The 26,329-nt window shown below is 52.5% G+C and overlaps 1 pseudogene; it reads left to right on the forward strand.

Annotated features, from left to right (window-relative positions):
- Positions 1-3,249, forward strand: LOC148107613 (forkhead box protein K2 pseudogene; annotated as a pseudogene).
- Positions 3,250-26,329: the final 23,080 nt, after the last annotated feature.

The following is a 26,329-nucleotide window of genomic DNA, read 5'->3' on the forward strand; positions in this document are numbered from 1 at the left end:
ATGGTTAAACCAAAGTGGCATGTCCATAAAGTGGAATACTGTTCAGTAATACAAAGGAATGAGATAGCGACACATGATACAACATGTATCCACCTCTGCAGTGAAGATGAAGAGACCGTGAGGTTTGATGATATTGAGGAGAAAACGATATGGAGGCAGCAAGTGTCCCAGGCCCTGGCGGAGTTCCATCGTTGCAGGAGAGTAAACATACGGCAGACTATAGCCATGATAGATGTTACACGCTCCAAATCATGAAAAACAGTCTCGCATTTATGAATGGAGAAAAAGGAATTCAGATATGGAGGGGAAGGAAAAAGAAAGGAGGAAGAGGGAGATGTTGATGATTTCATGGGGAGTAGCCAGCCAGAATGCCTTGGAATACACTCAACAGAATCTACGAAATGGTCTATGTACATCTCATCAAATTTCTGTAAACAAACACCTATAGTGTTTATAGTTACAGATGTGTTTATATAGTTACAGATGTATTAAAAAAAAATCTCCAGTCAAGAACCTAACTTTCCAGTACAGGAAGAGTGAAGTAAAAAGAGCAAACTAGGGGCGCCTGGTAGCGCAGTCATTAGGCATCTGTCTTCAGCTCAGGGCCTGATCCCGGCATTCCGGGATCGAGTCCCACATCAGGCTCCTTCACTGGGAGCCTGCTTCTTCCTCTCCCACTCCCCCTGCTTGTGTTCCCTCTCTCACCGGCTGTCTATGTCTGTCAAATAAATAAATAAATAATCTTAAAAAAAAAGAGCAAACTAAAGTTAAAACAAGCATAAGGGGGCGAAAACAAGCATAAGGAAGGAAATAACAGAGTAAACATAAGTGAAATAGTATAAAACAAAAGAGATGAGCAAACAAAACCAAAAGTTGGTTCTTTGTAAAAATCAACAAAAATGACAAACCTTTCACTAGACTGACCAAGAAGGAAGAGAGAGAACATTAAAATGATTAAATTTTGGAATGGGAGCATTACTGCCCACCTTACGAAAATAAAAAGGATTATAAGGGAATGTTATGAACAGCCAGCAAAGTAGGTCACCTATATGAAATGGACATATTTCTAAGAAGACACAAACTACCAAACCTGACTCAAGTGGAAACAGATAATCTGAACAGACCTGTAACAAGGGAAAAGATCAAGTGAGCAATAAAAAGAGTATATCCCAGGCTTGGAGCTCCCCGGCCAGCGGCCTCACCTGACCCTCAGCACCATGGCTGCGGTGACAGCGACAGGGATGGCCTGGCTCTCATGGGCCCAGGGCGCTAGGCCGGCCTCCCACAGGCAGTGGCACCAGGGGGCGGCCCGGGCGCAGGTGGCGGGTCCCCATGGGGCCGCTGGGCCACGGCGCGCCTGGAGGGCCGGGAGGTGTTGGAGTACCTGAGGAAGACGCGCTGGGTGACCAGCCCGCACAACTCCTTGCAGGCCTCGGTTGACGTGAGCACCTGCCCTTGAGCTTCATCTCGCGGAGCACCTCGAGATCTTCACACCCTCCCTCCCTCCACCCCCACTGGGCAGTGGCAGCGGTGGCCATGGCTGGGCGCCCCAGAGCGTTCCAGGCCAGCCCAGGCCCGATGCCAGCAGCGACTTCTACCTGCGCTGCCCCGGTGAGAACGGATGTTTGCCCTGTTGGTGGACGCCGTGTTCCAGAGGCGCAGGGCACCACCGGATAACGGCCGCGCGTGTGCACCTCCAGGTTCCCGAGCACAAATCTCAGGATCCCGTTCACTGCCCCGTCCGGTGAGAAGACGGAGAAGTAGGAGGCTCCCAGGTCCCGGGTGAAGCCTGTGCAGGCCCACATCTTGGCCCTGACCATCCACATTCCAAACGCCATGGCCCCCTTCCCTCATCAGCCCCCTTCCTTCCCCCACCAGAACCCAGTGCTGCCAACTCCTGCCCATCCAGCCCCCGGGGAGCAGGGTGATACCAGCTGACCTCAAGTGAATGGCCGACAACTGGCAGCCAGAAAATGAAAAGGAAGCTTCTGGTGGAGACAGCCCCAAGAAGGATTCAAAGCACCTTATTCCTATGCAGAATTCATAGGACAGAAAACTACAATGGCTCCTGAGAAGCAACTTACCCTAAATGGAATTTATACTCACATCGCTAAAAATTATCCATACTACAAGACAGCAGACAAGAGCTGGCCGAATCCAATTCACCACAATCTCTCTCTGAATCCTTATTTCATCATAGTAACACGTTCCCAGGAAGAACCAGGCAAAAGGGCTCATTCTGGAGGATAGATCCTGCCTCTGAAAGCAAATTCATAGAGCAGGCTTTTAGGAAAAGATGGTCCATGGGCATGCCTTGCTTTAGAAACCCTCTGGGACCCCTCTTCTCCAGAAGTGGCCCAGCCTCTCCCAATCATGCTGGAGTGCTGTCTGCACTCGCCAGTGGTGCCCAGACCCCCAAGAGCCTGTCAAGGGAAGTTTCACTGGCCCCCCTGGAGCCTGAGCCCAGTGCCTCACAGCCTAAACTGGCCATCATCCAGGAGGCACGGTTTGCCCAGGGTGCACCAGGCTCCCCTCTGTCTCGTCAGCCTGTTTTAATGGCCGGGCAGTGGCAGCTGCCACCAACGATCGATCGATCCCATCACCTACACGGTCGCTGCTCCCGTGACCACCTCAACCTCCCAGCAGCCTGTAGTGCAGACGGCGCACGTCGCCCAACAGATCCCCGCAGTGTCTGTCACCAGTATGGCAGGCCTGGCCCCAGGAAGCACGTACACTGTTGCCATCCAGGCTCTGGTCACTCAGGCGGCCGTGCTGGCCCCTCCTAAGGCAGAGTCGCAAGACAATAGAGATCACAAAGAAGTAAAAGTGAAAGTGGAACCTATTCCTGCCATTAACCATGCCACAGCGGGCGCTGCCAGCTGGATCATTCAGGAGCCACAGACCACCCCTGTCCACACGGTCACCACAGTGCAGCAGGCACCTCTAGGTCAGCACCAGCAACCAACAAAAACTGTCCCACGAAACGGGACTCACCTGATGCCAATCCCTGCCGCTGGCCGTAACCAGGTGAACAATGTGGCGAGTCCTCTGGACACGATGGCAACACGTGCATCGTTGTCGACCTCCCTGCCCACAAAGCGCCAGAACGGCGACAAGACAGAACAGCAGGAGCTGAAGAAGGTCCAGACGGAAGACGGCGGCGACAACATCATCATCACCCTGCGTGTGGCAGCCGGCAGGGAGAAAGGTGTCCAAAACCAGCGACTGCGACAGCTTTTCTTACTTTAATATTCAACTCCGTGGTGCCAAAAGGAGACACCACCTCCCACCGACACTCGGAGCACGTTGTCTCGGTGGGTAGAGGGTCCGGCCGCTGGACTTCACCTCAGCACTGAAAACACACAACTGAGGTGGCCTCAAAACTCCTAAAAGACAGAAGTCACACCTGAACAAAACCTCAGACAAAAAAACCTGGTTTGGCAGTGTCTCCCCATCCCCAGCTCAGCTTGTCACTCCACAGCAAGATGCTGGGACAGGCAGGGACAGTCCCCACCACCCTCCCAGGACCCTTGGGGCTGGCACGGGTAGATGAGACAGTTCGTGGTTCACACATGCAATTAGAATATTTTGAGGTGTACTTTCTTTACAAAATAACGGGGTCTTTGACATCTGCAGGTTTTCTGTGTTACCAGATGCATCTAGGATGGACAGACAGACTGGACAGATGGACCCCCACGCTGGGCCCCAGGTTAACCATGACTGAAAGAACTGCTGGACTCGGGAATCTGCTCTTAACTGGGTCTCTTTCCTGCTACTTTTTGTTGGTTGTTCTTCTGTGTTGACTTTGCTCCTTTGTGTTGACTTCATAAAATAAAACAAGCCTCCTAAAAAATACTACTAATAATATATTTTTAAAGTATATCCCAGCAAGAAAAACGCAGACCCAGATGCCTTCACAGTGCATTACACTAAACACTTAAAGAATCAATTCCAATCCCACACAAACTCTTCTAAAAAGCAAAACAGAAGGTAATGCTTTCCATCTTAATGATTATGAATCCTGAGGACACTCATGATACTGCCCAAAACTAATTCTCCTAAAACTTCACAGTCTCTTCCTCTTTATTCCCCTTCCCTGACTTTCTCTCTTTGCTTGGGCATCTCATAAAGTCCCATTTCCAGACCTTTCCCTCTTCCCTTGATCGCTTAGCAGTACCTATATCTCCGGTAGTCATTTCAAAGATAAAGCTCTGGGGAAGTAGGTAAGCCATTTCTTTTTAAATCACTATCTCCTCTGACAGGGCTCTGTACATGATCATACAGGTGTGCACTGCCCAACCCCAGGAGAACTATTCACATCACACACCTACAGATGTGGATCCCCGTTCCGATTTTTCACCTAATGGTAGTAAAGCAACATTATTTCCCAAAAATCAGTAATTGCAACCATATCATAACCAATTGTAATTCATATAAAAGTGCCACAATGACCCTGATTTTGATATTCCTAGTGAGTGAGGGCTAAGAAGGAAACTAATGATCTCTTAATAGAAAAAATTTGATGCTCTATACTCAAGACGTATGATTATTATGAAACAAGCCAAATCTAACTTATCCTTTTCACACGAAATCTCTCTTTCTGACCTTCCCCTCTATAATTGTTTCCAACAATCACGTAGATTTTAAGTCTCAGGCTAACTCACTCACCCCTCTGATCTATTATTCTACATAGCAGAGTAAAATTCATCTGCCCCTGGGACATAATAACTGGCACAAGAAAGGGGTTGGTGACATTTGCTGACTGCAGATAGGATGGGTACCATGTACACAGTGGAAGCTTGAGGACAGCCTCTTGGGCTGACCAGCTTCCCGTAAACGCAAGGATTTTTTACTTTTGCTCCAGGAATCTATGTGAAAGCAACATGTACAAATTCTAGAACCATCTTTCAACTGTCTGTCATTTCATGTTGAGCCTTTTTGAATTAAAGACATCATTCTCAGGGTTCTTTTTTTCATTTTTCTTCTGGAATTCACCTTTAAATACTACACATTGCTCTCCTGAGTGTGACTAAGCTTTGGGATTCTCCGCCTCCTGGATACGTTTTGTGTTCATAGCTTGGTTCATTGGCCACATTGATTCATTTACATAAGTTAATCACATTGTAACCACAACAGTTTTCAGAAGGTTCACTGGAATATCCAACATGCCTTTGTTAACTACTTATCCTTACCACAGAGAAACATTTAGCAATAGAGTAATCAGTGAGACAAGACTTATCATGGCTCTCTAGAGACAACCTCTGGTCTTTATGTGATATTGGCATGAGCAAGAGGACCATTAAAAAGTTGAATTCTCCTCTGGGTCATCTTAAGAAGTGGTCCATATGGACCTGTAATTTGTCCAAAGTAACCAAAATCTAGGCTTCTTCCATTCCTGAACTTTGTGCATGTTTGGATTACAAACACCTAACCTCTTGCGTGTCATTTGACCCAGCAGAGCAGAAGCAAATTAATACCCTACCACCCTATTCCTTTGTGCACAGCTCCCTTCATTATGAAGAGAAAACACAGTGTGCACAGAGAATTTTTAATCTATGTTACAGCTGAATACTTCACCAGGGCCCTGGAAGGGTAGTTCGTCCATACAATTCACTTACTCTCTTCATTTCCAGCTGAAAAGGTCTGTCATCTGATGTCTAATTAGGGAGGAGATTCAAGATAATAAATTCTTATCATCTCAGAAATTTGGAGCTAGAAGAACCCATAGTACCTGTTTTGTCCATTCATTTTGCAGGAGAGAAAGCAGATGCTGCAGAAAGATACACAACTTGTTTATGGTCACACAGAAAGTGTGTGACCGAGCCCGGTCTAGACTCTGGTCTCCCGGAACAGTGTTCTCCAAACAAAAACTGGAAGAGCATCTGCTACCTGAAGACACATCAGGAAAAGAATCAAGAGATTGCTTTCATTTAGCATAATCTCCTCCAGTCCCGTCCATGTTGCTGCAAATGTTGGGTAATCGTTCTTTCTGATGGCTGCGTAATATTCCACAGTATATATAGACCACATCTTCTTAAGTGAAATAAGTCAAGCAGAGAAAGACAATTATCATACGGTTTCACTCATTTATGGAACATAAGAAGTAGGAAGATTGGTAGAAGAAGAAAGGCGGGTAAACAGAAGGGGGAATGAACCATGAGAGACTATGGACTCTGGGAAACAAACTGAGGGTTTCAGAGGGGAGAGGGGTGGGGGAATGGGATAGGCTGGTGATGGGTATTAAGGAGGGCACGTATTGCATGGGCCACTGGGTATTATATGCAAGTAATGAATCATGGAACTTTACATCAAAAACTAGGGAGGTACTGTATGGTGACTAACATAACATAATAAAAAATATTATTATTTATAAATGGACGGCACTGGAGGAGATAATGCTAAGTGAAATAAGTCAAGCAGAGAAAGACAATTATCATATGGTTTCTCTCATCTATGGAACATAAGAACTAGGAAGATCGGTAGGAGAAGAAAGGGATAAAGAAAGCGGGGGTAATCAGAAGGGGGAATAAAGCATGAGAGGCTATGGACTCTGAGAAACAAACTGAGGGCTTCAGAGGGGAGGCAGGTGGGGGAATGGAATAGGCTGATGATGGGTAGTAAGGAGGGCACGTATTGCATGGTGCACTGGGTGTTATATGCAACTAATGAATCATCGAACTTTACATCAAAAACCAGGGATGCACTGTATGGTGATTAACATAATAAAAAATATTATTATAAAAAAAAGAAAAAAAAATTTCTCACTTGACTACATCTAGTTACAAGAGAGTCTGGAGAAGGAAGATTTGCTTTGTTTTACTAATTTAAAATGACTTTGTAAAAATAATCCAATGTGCTTTGTTCCTTATTTTTTCTTTTTATAATAAAAAATTTCAAACATAACAAACAAAAAAATGACCAGAGGGACACCTGGCTGGCTCAGTCAGTCGGGTATATGGCTGTTGATCTCAGGGACATGAGTTTGGGTCCCACAACGGGAACAGAGTTTTCTTGAAGAACAAAACAAAAGTACATACAAATGACCAAAGTCACTTAGGCTCTAACAATTGAGCTGGTCAGTGGTGGGATGGATGCTCTCACCTGTTCATTCAGCCACTGGGCCCTGAGGACTCAGTGCCAATGCCGCTAAGCCAACCAGGTCCTCCCTCGAGGAGCTCAGGGTCTAGAGGGGAAGATGGACAAAACATGAAAGAAAAACGTGAATGAAAAGAGCAATTGTTCCATAGAAAAAGAGCAAAGTGCGACAACTGGGTCCTGAACTCCCGCCAGGTGAGGGGTCCGAAAAGGCTGTGCTGAGGCCACAGTGAGATTTCCTGCAGAGGAGAAGGAGGAGCCAGCCCTGCACCAATCCCAGTCTACGTAGCCCGGCAGAGGGCACCGTGGTGCAGAAGACTGTTGGAGGCAGAGCTTGACGTTGCCTGAGTGGAGGTTAGACAGGAGGCAAGGGTGGCTGGAGGAAGCTGAGGAGGAGAATGGGGGTGGGGTGTCAGAGGGGCAGGGCCAGGGCAGCTGAACAGTCACAGTGCCCTGCTCCTCCTGCTGTGAGACCCCATTTGCCCCACACTCAGTGCCTTAACCTAGAAACCCTTATTGTCTCACAGTCTAAGGGAACCAGGAAGAAAGAAGTGCTCAGCTGGGTGCTCCTGCCAGAGCCTCTCAGGAGGTTGGGGCTGTTGTCAATTACAAAACATGATCTACTTCACTTAAAACCTCAGCTCACTCAGTGGTGTTGGTAGGATTCAGTCCCCATCGAAGGCCTGAGTTCTCCTCTGTCTGTTGTCCCTCAGGGCCAGGTCACACGCATGTGTCTATGTCATGGTTCCACGGATGGGCTTGTTCCTTCTGGGCATCTGAGCGAGGACAGGAGTCAGAGTGATTCACAGATAGGCACTGAGCTACTAGAACCAAATCTCAGAAGGGGCTTTCGATCAAGCTGCCATCTTTTGTGTGATGGAAGTAAACCACTAAGTACAGACTACACTTAACGGGAGGGTTTACACAAGGAGTGTACGCTTGAGATGGGGATCACAGGGAGCCACTAGGGAGAGAAGGGGAAGTCCCCAGGAGGGCCCGTGCCTTGCCCAGAATCACAGACTAGTAAGAAGGCAGAACCAGGCCTGAACCCAGTTCTCCGAGTGTCCTCAAAGGTGGGGCCATGGCTGAACCTAGCTACTCACTGGGAGCTCGGGAAGAGGTGGTGTTCTGGAACTGGCTGTAGACCTGGAGATGGTATGGGGGTGGGAAGAAGCATCGACATCCCAGGCAGGAGGCATCCCAGCACGTACCTGTCTGAGGAGGAGCCCAGGCCAGGGCAACCCACTGACGGCACCCCTGTCCACATGACACCCAGAGGAAAGGAGGGATGGCTCGTGACACACGACTGGCAGCGTCTAGGGGTAAGGGTGGGCTCAGCCCCTCTAAGCCAAGGCTCCAATAGCTTCTGCAGGGTTTGCCTTGGAAATTAGAAAGCCTAAGACCTGGGAAAGCTATTTCCCATCCACCCCTAGGTGGGACTGGGCCTGCACAATAGGAGTACTGGGGCACACACATGTGCACAGACACACACACAACACTAGGGACTGTGGGTGGGATCGGAGGAGCTACAGACTCAGAGAAGGTGAGAAAGGAAGAAAATGTGGTGGCAGGTATTCCCTACGTGCGACACCACTCCCCCAATTTCTTAGATGGTATCCCACCTATGCCTGTGGACTTCTGCAAGAAGTACACGCTGGAATAATCCCTATCGCACAGGCAAGACACAGACCATCCCTGACAGGCACAACGGCTTCTCCGGGGTCCAAAACAGGGAAGATGGAGAGTTGCATCAGAGCCCAGGGGTGTTTCCAAGCTGGGGCCCTGGCTGCACCCAGACCTTCCCTGGGGCCTGTGGAGAGGGTTGTGTTGGTGTCACTGGGTACACATTTGGCATGGCATGCAGAAAGGGGATGAGCAGTCGGCAGCCCAGAGCACTGTCTGTGCAGGTGCTAGTCCAGGTGTGGACTCAGGGAGGGGATCCCAGGAAGTGAAGTCACTTCCCTGATAACCGACCCCAACGGAACTCGGAACCCCGGTCACCAGGCACCCACATTCTAGTGCGGTCCCGTATCAGGCTCACTTGGCCGGAGACATTCGATAGTGAAAGATGTTCTCTTGCTGCGTGCCCATTTTCCGGGGCTCTGGCTTCCAGAATCCCCGGGGTGAGGGACGTTTCACATGCTGCAGACACTGGCTCAACCCGCGCCCCCGACACCTCAGGGCCTTTGCCAGGAGGTGCCGGAAGGTAATACCGAGCGACCTAGGCCAGGCCAGGCCACCTCTCCGAGCCATCCCTGGGCAGCCCCATTCCCCCAGTTTCAGGGAAAGAGGGGTATGTGGGGGAGGTCCCGCCCTGGGCTGGAGGAGGTTGCAGGGCAGTGGATACCCTGGTGATGCCTTCATGTTCACACCGATGCCACGGGGGGGTGGGGGGGGGCAGGGTGGAAAGAGGATTCCCGAGGTGCCTCTCACCAGGGCCAGAGTGAATCCAAGGCCCTCGAGCTGTGTCACTTTTCTCTCCATGGTGGAGCTGCGTGCATCCTGGGGTGTGGTGTGTCTGGAAGGGAGTCCCCTGGGGCTGAGGACCAGCCAAGGCAGCCAGACAGACCTCTGAGGCCTCCCGCCTGGCTGCCGGGCACTGTCTTTACAGAGCTCCACACAGGAGACGGGGCAGGAGCTGAACGATGGGATCCCCTGCCCCACCTCCTTGAAGGACAGGAAGGAGTCCCCTACTGCCAACAAAGTCCAGCGCTGGCTCAGGGTGAGTGGAGGTGCCGGAGGGACCCAGCACCCAGGGCACCGATGTGGCACAAAGGGACCCAGATCCCAGAAACCAGCCTCTGGGCTCCTCGGGGCTCCGTCCTAGACTCCTGCTCCCATGTGAACCCGGATCCCCATCCCCTCCCCAAACCAGCCCTCAGGGCCCTGCCACGGCCTTGGCCCGATGCACAGTCCCTATCCACATATCTGTACGAATATCAGAAAAGCGACCTTAAACCACCTCTCATCCCTTGCTCGAGATCCTGGTGAGTTGGGAGACTTTTCCCCAAAGGGGCATGGGGCTCACGGTACTATGCCTATTGCTCTGCCCTTTGGTTGTAAAGGAGCACATCCCTGGGGCCCCTCCAGGGTCCGGAGCAGGCGCCTCCTTGTGCTGCACAACATTCCAGAAGGCCCATCAGTTACCGCAGCCATTGAGCCCTTCACAGATGCAGGACGTTCATGTGATTCCCTTCTGTTGCCACCTCACAGTGCTGCACGGAACATCCTACGTACCCTAAAATGCTGAGCACCCCCACCCATGAAACAGTCTCTGTGTTCTCAAGCGTGGGATACATCGTCAGAAATCACAGGGACGATGCCCTTAGTGCAGGGAGAGGCTGTCAATACTCAGCTAACGATCTGACCTGAGATACCAACGTCCATTCACACACCCCCCACCTCACATCCTCCTATTGTTGCCATTCTCCCTTTTCCCTAAAAGGATTGCATGAGGTATTTTTTTGAGACACAGACAGAGATAGAGACAGAGACAGAGACGGGGGTGGGAGACACAGAGGCAGAGACAGGATCCTCAAGCAGACCCCGCCCTAAGTGCGAAGCCTGAGGATGGACTCGATCTCAGGACGCGCGCATCATGACCTCAGCCGAAACCAAGAGGCGGACCCCGAACCCACGGAACCAGCCAGGCACCTTGCTCCTTTTGTCTACTGTGGGCCCTCCTGTCCCACCTCTTTGCCTACGTCACCGAGAGCCTGGGGGTTTGCTCTGGGCTCCAACCCCCAACCCTCCTGGTGACTGCAGTGAAGACCGCATGTCTCCCCTGTCCCACCTCAGGCTAGAAAGGCCTCAACCGGGAAGAGCAATGGGACCTGCGTGGTGTGGCCCCAACGGGCAGAGCTGCTGAAGAAGCGAGTAGAACACCTGCTGCCCGCCTTCCTAGCCAGAGACCTCAGCTACGTCTCCACGTTCCTGGCCACATACAGAGCTTTTGCTACCACCCAGGAGGTGCTGGACCAGCTGTTGACAAGGTGAGCACCCTGCCCCTCCACAGCCCAGTGGGATTTGCCCACCTCGTGCTTGGGAGTCTGGGGAATGCCACCCAACTTCCCGGAGCCTCAGTTGGCTCCTCGGACTGGGGCAGAGTTATTACAGGGACTCAGTGGGGTCCTGTAGGCTAAGGACACCTGGGTGCCTGGCCCTGTGGAAAGGTCCGCTACAGGGGCTGTGGTCGTGCTCGTGGACCATCGTCCCGCTCCCCATGAAGAAGCCTCTGCCTCAGCCCTCACCGTCACCACGGTCTTGAGCTGGGCTCTTTTCCCCTTGGAAAAGGACATCTGACACTCCATCTGGGCTCTGTGTCCTGGGTGAGACCAGAGCAGGCATGCCCGGGGATGAGCAGGGGGCCCCAGGCCCACTCAGCTCTCTGGGATGGGGCTGGTGGGGGCCCTGCCATTCATCGAGCATAAAGGATGGATGCCCTTCTAGGTGCAGACCTGCAGACGCTTCCCTGGGCGCTGACTGTGATCCCACGCACACAGCAGACAGCACCCGGGAGCACCCCAGGGCTCCATTCTAGTCGGCAGTCAGACAGTGACACTAGATATGATGAGAGGGAGGGTTCACAGGACATTTCATGCGATCCCCCCACCACCCCTCCGGCCTCCTCTAGCTACGGATGCGTCCTCTCTTCCTGGGACGAGATCGGCGGAGCCCAGGAGCAGCGGGGCATGTGAGTGAGCTTTGGCTAATGCACAGGGCCCTTCCTTCTTTGAGAGGGCAGCGACGGGACTGTGATCTGGGGGCTGCTGGACCCTCATCCCACACATCTGCAATTCCTGTTGGAGGGTCCAGGTCTCAGGGCTTCTTCTGCAGAAGAGGAAAGGGGTCCTGGAGAGCCCTGGGTGGGGTGTGGGCACTGTGGGAGAGCAGAGGGCCTGGAGGGCAGCCTCAGCCCCTAACAGTGTCATTCCCCATCACCGCCGCCTCCCAGCCCTGTCTCTACCCCAATCCTGGGACCCAGAACAAAGGGCATGGCTTCCACACATCTGGTGGAACGTCGACACTGGGTGCTCAGCAGGTACTCAGAGGAGACCCAGGGAGGGCTCGGGGACTGGACGTCCCCCACCCAGTGGGAGATTGGTGTCCACGGAAGGACACCCTCTCCTGGCACCTACTGAACGAGGCAGCACGTAGGCACAGGAGGGGAAGTGGGAGGTATCGGGAGGGTCCTGGGAAGGCCAGGGATGGGACAGAGTCCCTTTGCTCCCTCCTTGGTTGGATAGACACAGAGCACTAGTGTGCACTGAGGGCAATGACCACGCCAGACACGCCACCCCTCCCTGCCCACGTGCAGTGGAAGTCACGCGGCAAGTGGGCCGGGAGACTGAGCAGGGCGTCCAGTTTCCACGACGAGGACAGAAATGGTCACACCAGGGGTCAAGGGCTCCCACTCACAGAGGCTTTGGGCCAGCCCCTCCTCAGTGACCAGGTCTGCCTCAGGCAGGACTGCCACATCACAGGTGGACATGGAGTAGGAATGGGCTCTGACAGCCAGGAGCCGGGGTCCCAGGGGCCCAGGTTCCCACAGGGGTTCCCTGGGGCATCCGTGTGGGAGGTGCCCCGTCCTCTGACTCCTCTGCCCACCTGTCTGTCCCCAGGGCCATCTCCTCCATCCTGGGCACCTGGCTGGGCCACTACCCTGAAGATTTCTTCCAGCCCCCAGAATTTCCCTGCCTAAAGACACTACTGGCGTACGCAAGGCTCAATGTGCCAGGCTCAGACCTGGAGCAACGTGCCTGGCTCCTCCTCTCTCGGCTGCGACATCTCGAGCCCGCTGGGCCAGAGGCTGGGGGTGAGGAGGACTGGGGGTGACTGATGGAGGCCTGTGGAGGGGAGAGAATGGGCCACACAGAGCAAGCCTCCGCAGACTGCAGTGTGGCTGGGAGCAAGGAGTGGTCTCAGATCACTGTCCCCATGGGCTACAATATGGGGAGACCACCCAGGGACGGGTTCTTAGACTCAGACAATATTGAGTGGTGGGCAAAGTTGCCTTCATTTGGAAGGGACATGGAAAGACAATCATCATGACCACACTTTCTCTTCTTGGAGCCACAGCAGCGGCCCCAGAGCGAGATCCGGAACCGTGCCGAAAGCTAGTCCCAGCTCCCACTGTGCTGCCTGCTGCAGCTTCAGAGCCTGAGCTGGAAAACCCCATCACTGCTGCTGGAGCTCAGCAACTCAAAAGAGCAGGGACGTCACCTGCCGTGTCGGGCCCAGTGCAGCTGGTGGTCAGAGCTCTGATCCACCGTGAGGATGTGCAAGAGTCACCTGCGCCTTTGGAAAGCCAGGAGCCAGAGCAGGCCCCAGCACTAGCTAGAGAGGTCCCTGAAGGGCCCCTGATGCCACCTGCCCTGTCGGAGTCGGCGCAGGACAGACTCACAGCTCTAAGTCCCTGTCAGAAGCTCCAAGAGCCACCTGTGCCCTTGGCAGCCCCAGAGCCAAAGCAGGCTCCAGTCCTAGCTATGGAGGTCCCTGAAGAGCCCCTTAGGCCACATGCCATGTCAGAGCCAGCGGAGGATATACTCACAGCTCTGACTCTCTGTCAGGAGCTAGAAGAGTCACCTGCAGCTTTGGAAAGCCAGGAGCCCGAGCAGGCTCCAGCAACCACCTCTCTCAGTGGAGCAACCGGCCTCGGCCCCGGAGCAGCAGTTCCTGCTCGCTGAATCCCCAAAGGATGGCTTCCCCTCCCCTGTCCTTCCAGTGTTTCTAATTTTTGCGTTGTTCATGCACCTATTTCATTGCTTAATATATTCTGGTCTATAAATAAAGGACAAATTGAGTTTTCATGGAATTTTACTCTGATCCTTTTACATTGTACTTCCAGGTGTCATTAGGTACAGAGTGTTTCACAGCCTTGTCCTTCTACAGTATTTCCCTCCCAGAGACTCCCGTGCCACTCGTCAGATACTGTTCATTCCCTCAGCCCAGTCCCTGCAGCCACGGCTCCCCTCTCCGCCTCTGTGAGTTGCTTCTTCTGGGTTTTCATGTGTGTGGGATCAGACAGTGTGCCCTTTTTGTATCTAGCTACGTAACCTATGAGTGATTCATATTTTTTTTTCAGGTTTTTTTCTCTTAAAAAACAAACAAAACCAAAAACAGAAACAAACAAACAAACAAAAAAACCCCATTTTACTACAAAGGAATATTCCTGATACAATACTGCGCATGTGAAGCCCCAAAATGAAATGTTTTCATGATCTGGGATAGGCTTCCCTTTTGTAAGTGTGACCCAAGAGCCAGAAATATCTGGGTTCATGAGACACCTTCAAAATCTTTCATTTTCCTGGATAGGCCAGGTTTCAATGATTCTAATGTGCATATTAGAAAAATATTAAGACTGCATATTAAATCTTCCTCTTTATTACAAACATATCAGGTAATTAAAAAGTTCTCTAAGGTTTTAGCCAGATTACGTTTTGTTAGTAAAACAGTGATGTAAATATGAAGAAAGGAAGACACATTCCTTCTACCTTCTATCACGATAGCCCATAACACATGGCGGCCCTCTTCCAGTCCTTTCCCTTGGAGTGTATGGGTGAGTGTGTGGGGGGAGGGGGTTTGCCTGTGTGTGGGATAGGGTGGGGCAGGGAGGGTTCCACAGCTGGGCTCTTGTGCGGCCTGAGGTCCCCACAGGGGACAGGCACTGCTCCTCCTGTCCCCTTCTGCATTCTCAGGGGCTACACATCATTTACTCAGCAGCACCACCTGCCGAACAATTGAGACATCTCCAATTCTTGGAGTCTCATCCTTAAAGTGAAGAGTACAATGTGCCCTAAATCTCTTTTGCTTTAGGACTGTTTCCTAAAAGCACAATTTCTGGAACACACTTTAGTCCCATTGTGGGAGTATTGGCTTCAGGGTCCTCTACCTATACTCTCTTTCTTTCCGTGGAGCCTTGCTCGGGAAAGGAGGGTCCCCGGAGAGTAGAGATGAACCCTGAAATCATGAGGAAGAAAAGCCCACAGTGAGGCCATCAGGCTACCTGGGCGGGACCCGTGGAGCAGGGAAGAGCCTCTCCATACCGTCCTCACGGATCCTCCCTCCACAAGCATCCCTGCCCCACCACACACACACACACACACACACACACACACACACACACACACACCCGTCCTGGAACACCCCTCATCCAGACCCCATCCCGGGACACACCCCAGCCACTCCAGCCCCTCCTGCTCTAGAACTCAGCTTCTAAGTAGAGCAACCGGGTCCTGCTTCCAGGCCAGCAGAGGGGCGTCGGCCAGGCCACACTTGTCTGCTTGCTCCGGGTCCATCCTTTTTGGGCCTTGTCCTCCCAGGAAGGAACCAAGCTCTCATGGCAGCTCAGGTCAGTGAGTCACAGACATGATCTGAATGTGTTCATCCATATGTCCACTAGGTGGCAACAGCAAGAACTGCTTGAACCTCTGTGAACAGGGGGGACCTTTACTGAGGAGGGAAGAGAAGGCTAGCTGAGGACAAAGCCGGAATTGACACCCCACACACACCCCCACCATGGGGTGTACGTGACATTCCTCAGGCACTCCTGGCTGCCCTAAAGGGCAAAGAAATAGTTAACCTATAGACACCACAATCCTGCAAGACTTAAGTCTCCCTCAGTTTCCCAATGTCTTAGCAGTTTACAAGAACCAAGCATTTCTATCAATAACTTAGCTTCCTGAAGGGAAAGTAGATACAATGAAATGTCCTTATACTCTGCAGCCTCCAGGAAGTTCCCAACCGTCTTAATGTTCATGCCTTGCTAGAGGGCAAAACCACCTTCCCGAGACAATGGCAAGGCCTCTGTACCTTGTGAGTCTTCTTTCACATATGCAAGTATTATCTCAACCTCCCTTTTTCCTTACCTTCTCCCAACCCCATAGTCTACCATCAGCCACCCCTCACAAGCCAGGGCAGCATCTCTTTCTGCCATGGGTCCTGTCATAAACCACCAATTTTGCACCAAAGACGTCTCAAGAATTCTTTCCTGGTCGTCGGCTCCAGATTCCACCCTCACTGAACCTCACCTGTATTCCACAACCTCCTCATTTCCAAAGCACACTGGGTGCTCATGGAAGCTGCAGGATGGACAGAGCCTCAACCGGCAGCTTTGGCACTGGGCATAGCCCCTCCACACCCCTCAGGCTCCTCCAGCAGTGACCCCCTGCCCCTGCCAGCCCCAATTCTTGATAACCCTGCAGTTCAGTTGTTGTGAGAGCGGTGCCTACGCTTCCTGCTCCAGACACAAGTGAGGAGAAGGGAGAGATCCCTCTCCTTGCACAAAGTCGGTTGACGGGGAGTCCACTTGATCGGAAGCTCTCCACCTGGGAGCCCTGCAAAGGACAGAAACGCTGTGACCCTCCGCCTTCCCCAAGGAGCTTTGGTGTGGGGAGCACCGCAGAAGTCTACAGAACTTGGTGCACAACAGCATCACACCTCTGCGCCTACAGATGAGGGCGGCCGTTTTTATTCTCACCCTTTCAAGAGGCAGGGAAAGCCCTCTGGGAACACAAGGCACACAGAGCAACCAGCTGACCCTGAGCCCCACCGGGCCCCCTGGCAAGGGGCAGTGCATCCCCGTCCAGGCAAAAACACCTGAGAATCAGCGCACTAGGCCCCCGCCCCCCGAAAACGAGGTGAAAGAACAAGTGAACAGTAAGTTTACAGACCAAAGAGGATGGCCAAACTCCAGCGCTAGGGGAAAATAGCACCTAGAGCTTGAGGCTTTTTCTCATGATTCATTTCTCTCTCCATTCAAAATTTTCCATTTATTTTTTTCCCTCTTTTTTTCCCTTTCCAACTACTTTTTTTTTTAATTTTAGCAACTCTTCATTTTTCAATCTTTTCTGAACTGTCATTTTTTACATGGACATTTTATACATATATTCTTCATTTTTGTTTTCTTGTTTTTTTTTAAAGAGAGTCTTTTTTCTTATATATATACATTTTATTTATTAATTCGACAGAGATAGAGACAGCCAGCGAGAGAGGGAACACAAGCAGGGGGAGTGGGAGAGGAAGAAGCAGGCTCATAGCAGAAGAGCCTGATGTGGGGCTCGATCCCAGATTGCCGGGATCACGCCCTGAGCCGAAGGCAGACGCTTAACCGCTGTGCCACCCAGGCGCTCCTATATTCCTCATTTTCGGATTCCTTTCGCTATATATATATGAGTTTGGCTTTCTTTACAATTTTGGGATTTAGTGACTTCCAACACACAGACCAAAAGACAATCGGGACCAAGTGGATCACCCAGTTTTGTCCACCCTTTGAGATCCCAATCTCTCTCTCCCCCATCCATTCTTCTCTGGGAAAAGTGACTAGAGGGAGGGATTCACAGCAAAAGAAAGAGCCAGGGGTAACACTCTCTGCCACTGATCTAATGCATACGGTTTTAAGTAAGATGTCAGAGCTGGAACTCACGATGACAGTTACAAAGTTGCTAGCTGGGCTTGAAAAAAGGATAAATGACACGAGAGACTCTCATAGTGCAGAAATGAAATCGAATCAGGCCCACATTCAAAAGGCTCTAACTGAGATGCAGTCTACATTGGATGTGGATGCTCTAACGCCTAGGGTCAATGAGGCAGAAGACAGAGTCAGTGACACCAAAGACAAGCTGATGGAAAGGAAGGAAGCTGAGGAAAAGAGAGAAAGCCAACGAATGGACCATGGGTGGAGGAATCGAAAAATCAGTGATGCCACAAAAGGAAACAATATTGGAATTACTTCTGGCCCTGAGGGAGAAGACACAGAGGGACAGAAGATCTATCTGTGTGGATCGTAGCTGAGAACTTCCCTAATCTGGGAGGGAAACAGGCATTCAAGTCCAAGAGGTAGAGAGGACTCTTCCCCAAGGCCATAAGAATAGAGGAACACCCTAACATATACTAGTGACGTTTGCAATTTCAGACAGAAAGAGAAAATCCTGAAAGCAGCTCGAGACAAGAGGGTCTTCACCGACAGGGGTAAGCACATTAGACTAGCCACATACCTATCCACAGAGACCTGGCACACCAGAAAGGGCTGGCGTGATCGAGTTAGGGTACTAAATGAGAAAAACATGCAGCCAAGAATACTTTATCCAGCAAGGAGTCATTCCGAATAGGAGCAGAGATAAAGAGCTTCCAGGACAGAAAGAAACTCAAAGGATTTGGCCGCTAAACCACCCTGCAAGAAATAGGAAGGGGGATCCTGTAAGAGAAGAGAGACTCCAAGAGTAACACAGACCAGAAAGAAACAGAGACCATCTACACAATTAGGGACGTGACAGGTAATGCAATGGACTCATCTCCACCTGCTTTTTAGATTTTTTTCTTTAGCATTGGTCTTAAGCAATTTTATTAGGATGTAGGTTGATAAGGAGGGGTTTTTTCATGATCCTTATGTTTGGGGGTTTTGTTGGCTGGATTCCTGAATTCTTGAATCTATGGGTGTAGAGGGTTCATGCAATTCAGATAATAATCAGACATTACTTCTTCAAACATTTTTTTTTTCTGTACCTCAGCCAATTTCTTATCTACCAGGCCACTTGAAATTGCTGCAAAGCTCACACCTACTCCAGTGTTTGTGTGCACGGCGTGGTTTGCACCCTTCCTTTTCTCTGCTTTATTCTGGACAACTGCTATGATCATGCATTCAAGTTCTCTCTCTGTCTCTCTCTCTCTCTTTTTGCTATGTAGTGTCTAACGTGAAAGAAAGCCCATCTACTACATTTTTCATCTTAGACGTGCTACTCTTCAGCTCCAGAAGTTGGGTTTTCCTTGTTTTCATATTTTCTATATCTCTGTTTCACTTCATCCTTTGTGTACATTCTTACGTATATAAAACCTCTTTCTAACAGTTGTTTGAAAGTGCATGTGCAATACTTCCATCCTCTTTTTCATTTCTGGGTAGGTTTCTATTGTTTAATCTTTCTCCTCAGTACGAGGTGAACTTTTCTCCTTCTTTGCATCCTGGTAATCTTTGGTTGGAAGGCAGGTATTGTGAATTTTAATGGTTAGATATTAACTATTGCTTATATTTCTACACATACTCTTGAGGATTGTTCTGATGGTGAGGGTCCTGGAGAACTATTTTATCCTTCCAGACTAGCTTTCCAAAGGTTTGTTAGGGGGTATCACAGTAGTCTTCAATATATTTTGCTATTGTTCTGTTGGTATTCTGAGCTCTCTTTGCAATGTCCCACGAATTACGAGGTTTTCCACTCTGCCTGCTGCTGGTAGCACAGACTTTTCCTGGTTGTGTGTGAAGGCTAGTGACATTTTCCTCTCTGCTTCCCCTGGGCTATTATTTTCCCCACACCACATACGTTCCTCACACAGGTGCCCTATTGAGGAATTCTATGAAAACTCAAAAGTGATCCTAGATGGCTTTCTGAGGTCCTCTTTCTCTGTGCAGCTCTCCTCAGTATTCTGTACTGTAAACCACAGCCATATCGACTTCTCCAAATTTCCATCTTGCTGTCTCCAACTCATGGAAATGGCTGAGCTTCGCCTGTATTCTTCATCCCTGACCCATAGACTAGAAACTAAATCTCTTTAGGCAGTTAAGTGAGGGAAATGCACAGTCCCCCATGTCTGTCTTCCCTCTTGCACTAGTCACTTCCCTGCATTGCCTGGAAATATATCGAAAGTGTTCTTTTGCCAGGGCGCCTGGGTGGCTCAGTTGCTTAAGCTTCTGACTCGTGATCTGGACTCAGGTCACGAATTCAGGGTCTTGGGATCAAGACCAGCATTGGGCATCGCACTCAGCACAGAGTCGGCTTGAGATTCTGTCTCCCCTCTCCCTCTATCCTCCCCACCCCCCACACTCTGTCTCTCAAGCCAACACAGAAAATCTTTCAACGAAAATAAAGTCAGTTACGTAAGAGACGGCCTCTGCAACAAGGGGAAGACCCTAGCAGGGTCCGTGGCTTGCCCAGAATCACAGACTGGTAAGAAGGCAGAACCAGGCCTGAACCCAGCTCTCCGAGTGTCCTCAAAGGTGGGGCCATGGCTGAACCTAGCTACTCACTGGGAGCTCGGGAAGAGGTGGTGTTCTGGAACTGGCTGTAGACCTGGAGATGGTATGGGGGTGGGAAGAAGCATCGACATCCCAGGCAGGAGGCATCCCAGCACGTACCTGTCTGAGGAGGAGCCCAGGCCAGGGCAACCCACTGACGGCACCCCTGCCCACATGACACCCAGAGGAAAGGAGGGATGGCTCGTGACACACGACTGGCAGCGTCTAGGAGTAAGGGTGGGCTCAGCCCCTCTGAGCCAAGGCTCCAATAGCTTCTGCAGGGTTTGCCTTGGAAATTAGAAAGCCTAAGACCTGGGAAAGCTATTTCCCATCCACCCCTAGGTGGGACTGGGCCTGCACAATAGGAGTACTGGGGCACACACATGTGCACAGACACACACACAACACTAGGGACTGTGGGTGGGATCGGAGGAGCTACAGACTCAGAGAAGGTGAGAAAGGAAGAAAATGTGGTGGCAGGTATTCCCTACGTGCGACACCACTCCCCCAATTTCTTAGATGGTATCCCACCTATGCCTGTGGACTTCTGCAAGAAGTACACGCTGGAATAATCCCTATCGCACAGGCAAGACACAGACCATCCCTGACAGGCACAACGGCTTCTCCGGGGTCCAAAACAGGGAAGATGGAGAGTTGCATCAGAGCCCAGGGGTGTTTCCAAGCTGGGGCCCTGGCTGCACCCAGACCTTCCCTGGGGCCTGTGGAGAGGGTTGTGTTGGTGTCACTGGGTACACATTTGGCATGGCATGCAGAAAGGGGATGAGCAGTCGGCAGCCCAGAGCACTGTCTGTGCAGGTGCTAGTCCAGGTGTGGACTCAGGGAGGGGATCCCAGGAAGTGAAGTCACTTCCCTGATAACCGACCCCAACGGAACTCGGAACCCCGGTCACCAGGCACCCACATTCTAGTGCGGTCCCGTATCAGGCTCACTTGGCCGGAGACATTCGATAGTGAAAGATGTTCTCTTGCTGCGTGCCCATTTTCCGGGGCTCTGGCTTCCAGAATCCCCGGGGTGAGGGACGTTTCACATGCTGCAGACACTGGCTCAACCCGCGCCCCCGACACCTCAGGGCCTTTGCCAGGAGGTGCCGGAAGGTAATACCGAGCGACCTAGGCCAGGCCAGGCCACCTCTCCGAGCCATCCCTGGGCAGCCCCATTCCCCCAGTTTCAGGGAAAGAGGGGTATGTGGGGGAGGTCCCGCCCTGGGCTGGAGGAGGTTGCAGGGCAGTGGATACCCTGGTGATGCCTTCATGTTCACACCGATGCCACGGGGGGGTGGGGGGGGCAGGGTGGAAAGAGGATTCCCGAAGTGCCTCTCACCAGGGCCAGAGTGAATCCAAGGCCCTCGAGCTGTGTCACTTTTCTCTCCATGGTGGAGCTGCGTGCATCCTGGGGTGTGGTGTGTCTGGAAGGGAGTCCCCTGGGGCTGAGGACCAGCCGAGGCAGCCAGACAGACCTCTGAGGCCTCCCGCCTGGCTGCCGGGCACTGTCTTTACAGAGCTCCACACAGGAGACGGGGCAGGAGCTGAACGATGGGATCCCCTGCCCCACCTCCTTGAAGGACAGGAAGGAGTCCCCTACTGCCAACAAAGTCCAGCGCTGGCTCAGGGTGAGTGGAGGTGCCGGAGGGACCCAGCACCCAGGGCACCGATGCGGCACAAAGGGACCCAGATCCCAGAAACCAGCCTCTGGGCTCCTCGGGGCTCCGTCCTAGACTCCTGCTCCCATGTGAACCCGGATCCCCATCCCCTCCCCAAACCAGCCCTCAGGGCCCTGCCACGGCCTTGGCCCGATGCACAGTCCCTATCCACATATCTGTACGAATATCAGAAAAGCGACCTTAAACCACCTCTCATCCCTTGCTCGAGATCCTGGTGAGTTGGGAGACTTTTCCCCAAAGGGGCATGGGGCTCACGGTACTATGCCTATTGCTCTGCCCTTTGGTTGTAAAGGAGCACATCCCTGGGGCCCCTCCAGGGTCCGGAGCAGGCGCCTCCTTGTGCTGCACAACATTCCAGAAGGCCCATCAGTTACCGCAGCCATTGAGCCCTTCACAGATGCAGGACGTTCATGTGATTCCCTTCTGTTGCCACCTCACAGTGCTGCACGGAACATCCTACGTACCCTAAAATGCTGAGCACCCCCACCCATGAAACAGTCTCTGTGTTCTCAAGCGTGGGATACATCGTCAGAAATCACAGGGACGATGCCCTTAGTGCAGGGAGAGGCTGTCAATACTCAGCTAACGATCTGACCTGAGATACCAACGTCCATTCACACACCCCCCACCTCACATCCTCCTATTGTTGCCATTCTCCCTTTTCCCTAAAAGGATTGCATGAGGTATTTTTTGAGACACAGACAGAGATAGAGACAGAGACAGAGACGGGGGTGGGAGACACAGAGGCAGAGACAGGATCCTCAAGCAGACCCCGCCCTAAGTGCGAAGCCTGAGGATGGACTCGATCTCAGGATGCGCGCATCATGACCTCAGCCGAAACCAAGAGGCGGACCCCGAACCCACGGAACCAGCCAGGCACCTTGCTCCTTTTGTCTACTGTGGGCCCTCCTGTCCCACCTCTTTGCCTACGTCACCGAGAGCCTGGGGGTTTGCTCTGGGCTCCAACCCCCAACCCTCCTGGTGACTGCAGTGAAGACCGCATGTCTCCCCTGTCCCACCTCAGGCTAGAAAGGCCTCAACCGGGAAGAGCAATGGGACCTGCGTGGTGTGGCCCCAACGGGCAGAGCTGCTGAAGAAGCGAGTAGAACACCTGCTGCCCGCCTTCCTAGCCAGAGACCTCAGCTACGTCTCCACGTTCCTGGCCACATACAGAGCTTTTGCTACCACCCAGGAGGTGCTGGACCAGCTGTTGACAAGGTGAGCACCCTGCCCCTCCACAGCCCAGTGGGATTTGCCCACCTCGTGCTTGGGAGTCTGGGGAATGCCACCCAACTTCCCGGAGCCTCAGTTGGCTCCTCGGACTGGGGCAGAGTTATTACAGGGACTCAGTGGGGTCCTGTAGGCTAAGGACACCTGGGTGCCTGGCCCTGTGGAAAGGTCCGCTACAGGGGCTGTGGTCGTGCTCGTGGACCATCGTCCCGCTCCCCATGAAGAAGCCTCTGCCTCAGCCCTCACCGTCACCACGGTCTTGAGCTGGGCTCTTTTCCCCTTGGAAAAGGACATCTGACACTCCATCTGGGCTCTGTGTCCTGGGTGAGACCAGAGCAGGCATGCCCGGGGATGAGCAGGGGGCCCCAGGCCCACTCAGCTCTCTGGGATGGGGCTGGTGGGGGCCCTGCCATTCATCGAGCATAAAGGATGGATGCCCTTCTAGGTGCAGACCTGCAGACGCTTCCCTGGGCGCTGACTGTGATCCCACGCACACAGCAGACAGCACCCGGGAGCACCCCAGGGCTCCATTCTAGTCGGCAGTCAGACAGTGACACTAGATATGATGAGAGGGAGGGTTCACAGGACATTTCATGCGATCCCCCCACCACCCCTCCGGCCTCCTCTAGCTACGGATGCGTCCTCTCTTCCTGGGACGAGATCGGCGGAGCCCAGGAGCAGCGGGGCATGTGAGTGAGCTTTGGCTAATGCACAGGGCCCTTCCTTCTTTGAGAGGGCAGCGACGGGACTGTGATCTGGGGGCTGCTGGACCCTCATCCCACACATCTGCAATTCCTGTTGGAGGGTCCAGGTCTCAGGGCTTCTTCTGCAGAAGAGGAAAGGGGTCCTGGAGAGCCCTGGGTGGGGTGTGGGCACTGTGGGAGAGCAGAGGGGGCTGGAGGGCAGCCTCAGCCCCTAACAGTGTCATTCCCCATCACCGCCGCCTCCCAGCCCTGTCTCTACCCCAATCCTGGGACCCAGAACAAAGGGCATGGCTTCCACACATCTGGTGGAACGTCGACACTGGGTGCTCAGCAGGTACTCAGAGGAGACCCAGGGAGGGCTCGGGGACTGGACGTCCCCCACCCAGTGGGAGATTGGTGTCCACGGAAGGACACCCTCTCCTGGCACCTACTGAACGAGGCAGCACGTAGGCACAGGAGGGGAAGTGGGAGGTATCGGGAGGGTCCTGGGAAGGCCAGGGATGGGACAGAGTCCCTTTGTTCCCTCCTTGGTTGGATAGACACAGAGCACTAGTGTGCACTGAGGGCAATGACCACGCCAGACACGCCACCCCTCCCTGCCCACGTGCAGTGGAAGTCACGCGGCAAGTGGGCCGGGAGACTGAGCAGGGCGTCCAGTTTCCACGACGAGGACAGAAATGGTCACACCAGGGGTCAAGGGCTCCCACTCACAGAGGCTTTGGGCCAGCCCCTCCTCAGTGACCAGGTCTGCCTCAGGCAGGACTGCCACATCACAGGTGGACATGGAGTAGGAATGGGCTCTGACAGCCAGGAGCCGGGGTCCCAGGGGCCCAGGTTCCCACAGGGGTTCCCTGGGGCATCCGTGTGGGAGGTGCCCCGTCCTCTGACTCCTCTGCCCACCTGTCTGTCCCCAGGGCCATCTCCTCCATCCTGGGCACCTGGCTGGGCCACTACCCTGAAGATTTCTTCCAGCCCCCAGAATTTCCCTGCCTAAAGACACTACTGGCGTACGCAAGGCTCAATGTGCCAGGCTCAGACCTGGAGCAACGTGCCTGGCTCCTCCTCTCTCGGCTGCGACATCTCGAGCCCGCTGGGCCAGAGGCTGGGGGTGAGGAGGACTGGGGGTGACTGATGGAGGCCTGTGGAGGGGAGAGAATGGGCCACACAGAGCAAGCCTCCGCAGACTGCAGTGTGGCTGGGAGCAAGGAGTGGTCTCAGATCACTGTCCCCATGGGCTACAATATGGGGAGACCACCCAGGGACGGGTTCTTAGACTCAGACAATATTGAGTGGTGGGCAAAGTTGCCTTCATTTGGAAGGGACATGGAAAGACAATCATCATGACCACACTTTCTCTTCTTGGAGCCACAGCAGCGGCCCCAGAGCGAGATCCGGAGCCGTGCCGAAAGCTAGTCCCAGCTCCCACTGTGCTGCCTGCTGCAGCTTCAGAGCCTGAGCTGGAAAACCCCATCACTGCTGCTGGAGCTCAGCAACTCAAAAGAGCAGGGACGTCACCTGCCGTGTCGGGCCCAGTGCAGCTGGTGGTCAGAGCTCTGATCCACCGTGAGGATGTGCAAGAGTCACCTGCGCCTTTGGAAAGCCAGGAGCCAGAGCAGGCCCCAGCACTAGCTAGAGAGGTCCCTGAAGGGCCCCTGATGCCACCTGCCCTGTCGGAGTCGGCGCAGGACAGACTCACAGCTCTAAGTCCCTGTCAGAAGCTCCAAGAGCCACCTGTGCCCTTGGCAGCCCCAGAGCCAAAGCAGGCTCCAGTCCTAGCTATGGAGGTCCCTGAAGAGCCCCTTAGGCCACATGCCATGTCAGAGCCAGCGGAGGATATACTCACAGCTCTGACTCTCTGTCAGGAGCTAGAAGAGTCACCTGCAGCTTTGGAAAGCCAGGAGCCCGAGCAGGCTCCAGCAACCACCTCTCTCAGTGGAGCAACCGGCCTCGGCCCCGGAGCAGCAGTTCCTGCTCGCTGAATCCCCAAAGGATGGCTTCCCCTCCCCTGTCCTTCCAGTGTTTCTAATTTTTGCGTTGTTCATGCACCTATTTCATTGCTTAATATATTCTGGTCTATAAATAAAGGACAAATTGAGTTTTCATGGAATTTTACTCTGATCCTTTTACATTGTACTTCCAGGTGTCATTAGGTACAGAGTGTTTCACAGCCTTGTCCTTCTACAGTATTTCCCTCCCAGAGACTCCCGTGCCACTCGTCAGATACTGTTCATTCCCTCAGCCCAGTCCCTGCAGCCACGGCTCCCCTCTCCGCCTCTGTGAGTTGCTTCTTCTGGGTTTTCATGTGTGTGGGATCAGACAGTGTGCCCTTTTTGTATCTAGCTACGTAACCTATGAGTGATTCATATTTTTTTTTCAGGTTTTTTTCTCTTAAAAAACAAACAAAACCAAAAACAGAAACAAACAAACAAACAAAAAAACCCCATTTTACTACAAAGGAATATTCCTGATACAATACTGCGCATGTGAAGCCCCAAAATGAAATGTTTTCATGATCTGGGATAGGCTTCCCTTTTGTAAGTGTGACCCAAGAGCCAGAAATATCTGGGTTCATGAGACACCTTCAAAATCTTTCATTTTCCTGGATAGGCCAGGTTT

The sequence above is a fragment of the Ursus americanus genome, chromosome 27 (genome assembly GCF_024610735.1).
Source record: "Ursus americanus isolate L20-20 chromosome 27, mUrsAme1.1.p, whole genome shotgun sequence".
Taxonomy (NCBI): Eukaryota; Metazoa; Chordata; class Mammalia; order Carnivora; family Ursidae; genus Ursus; species Ursus americanus.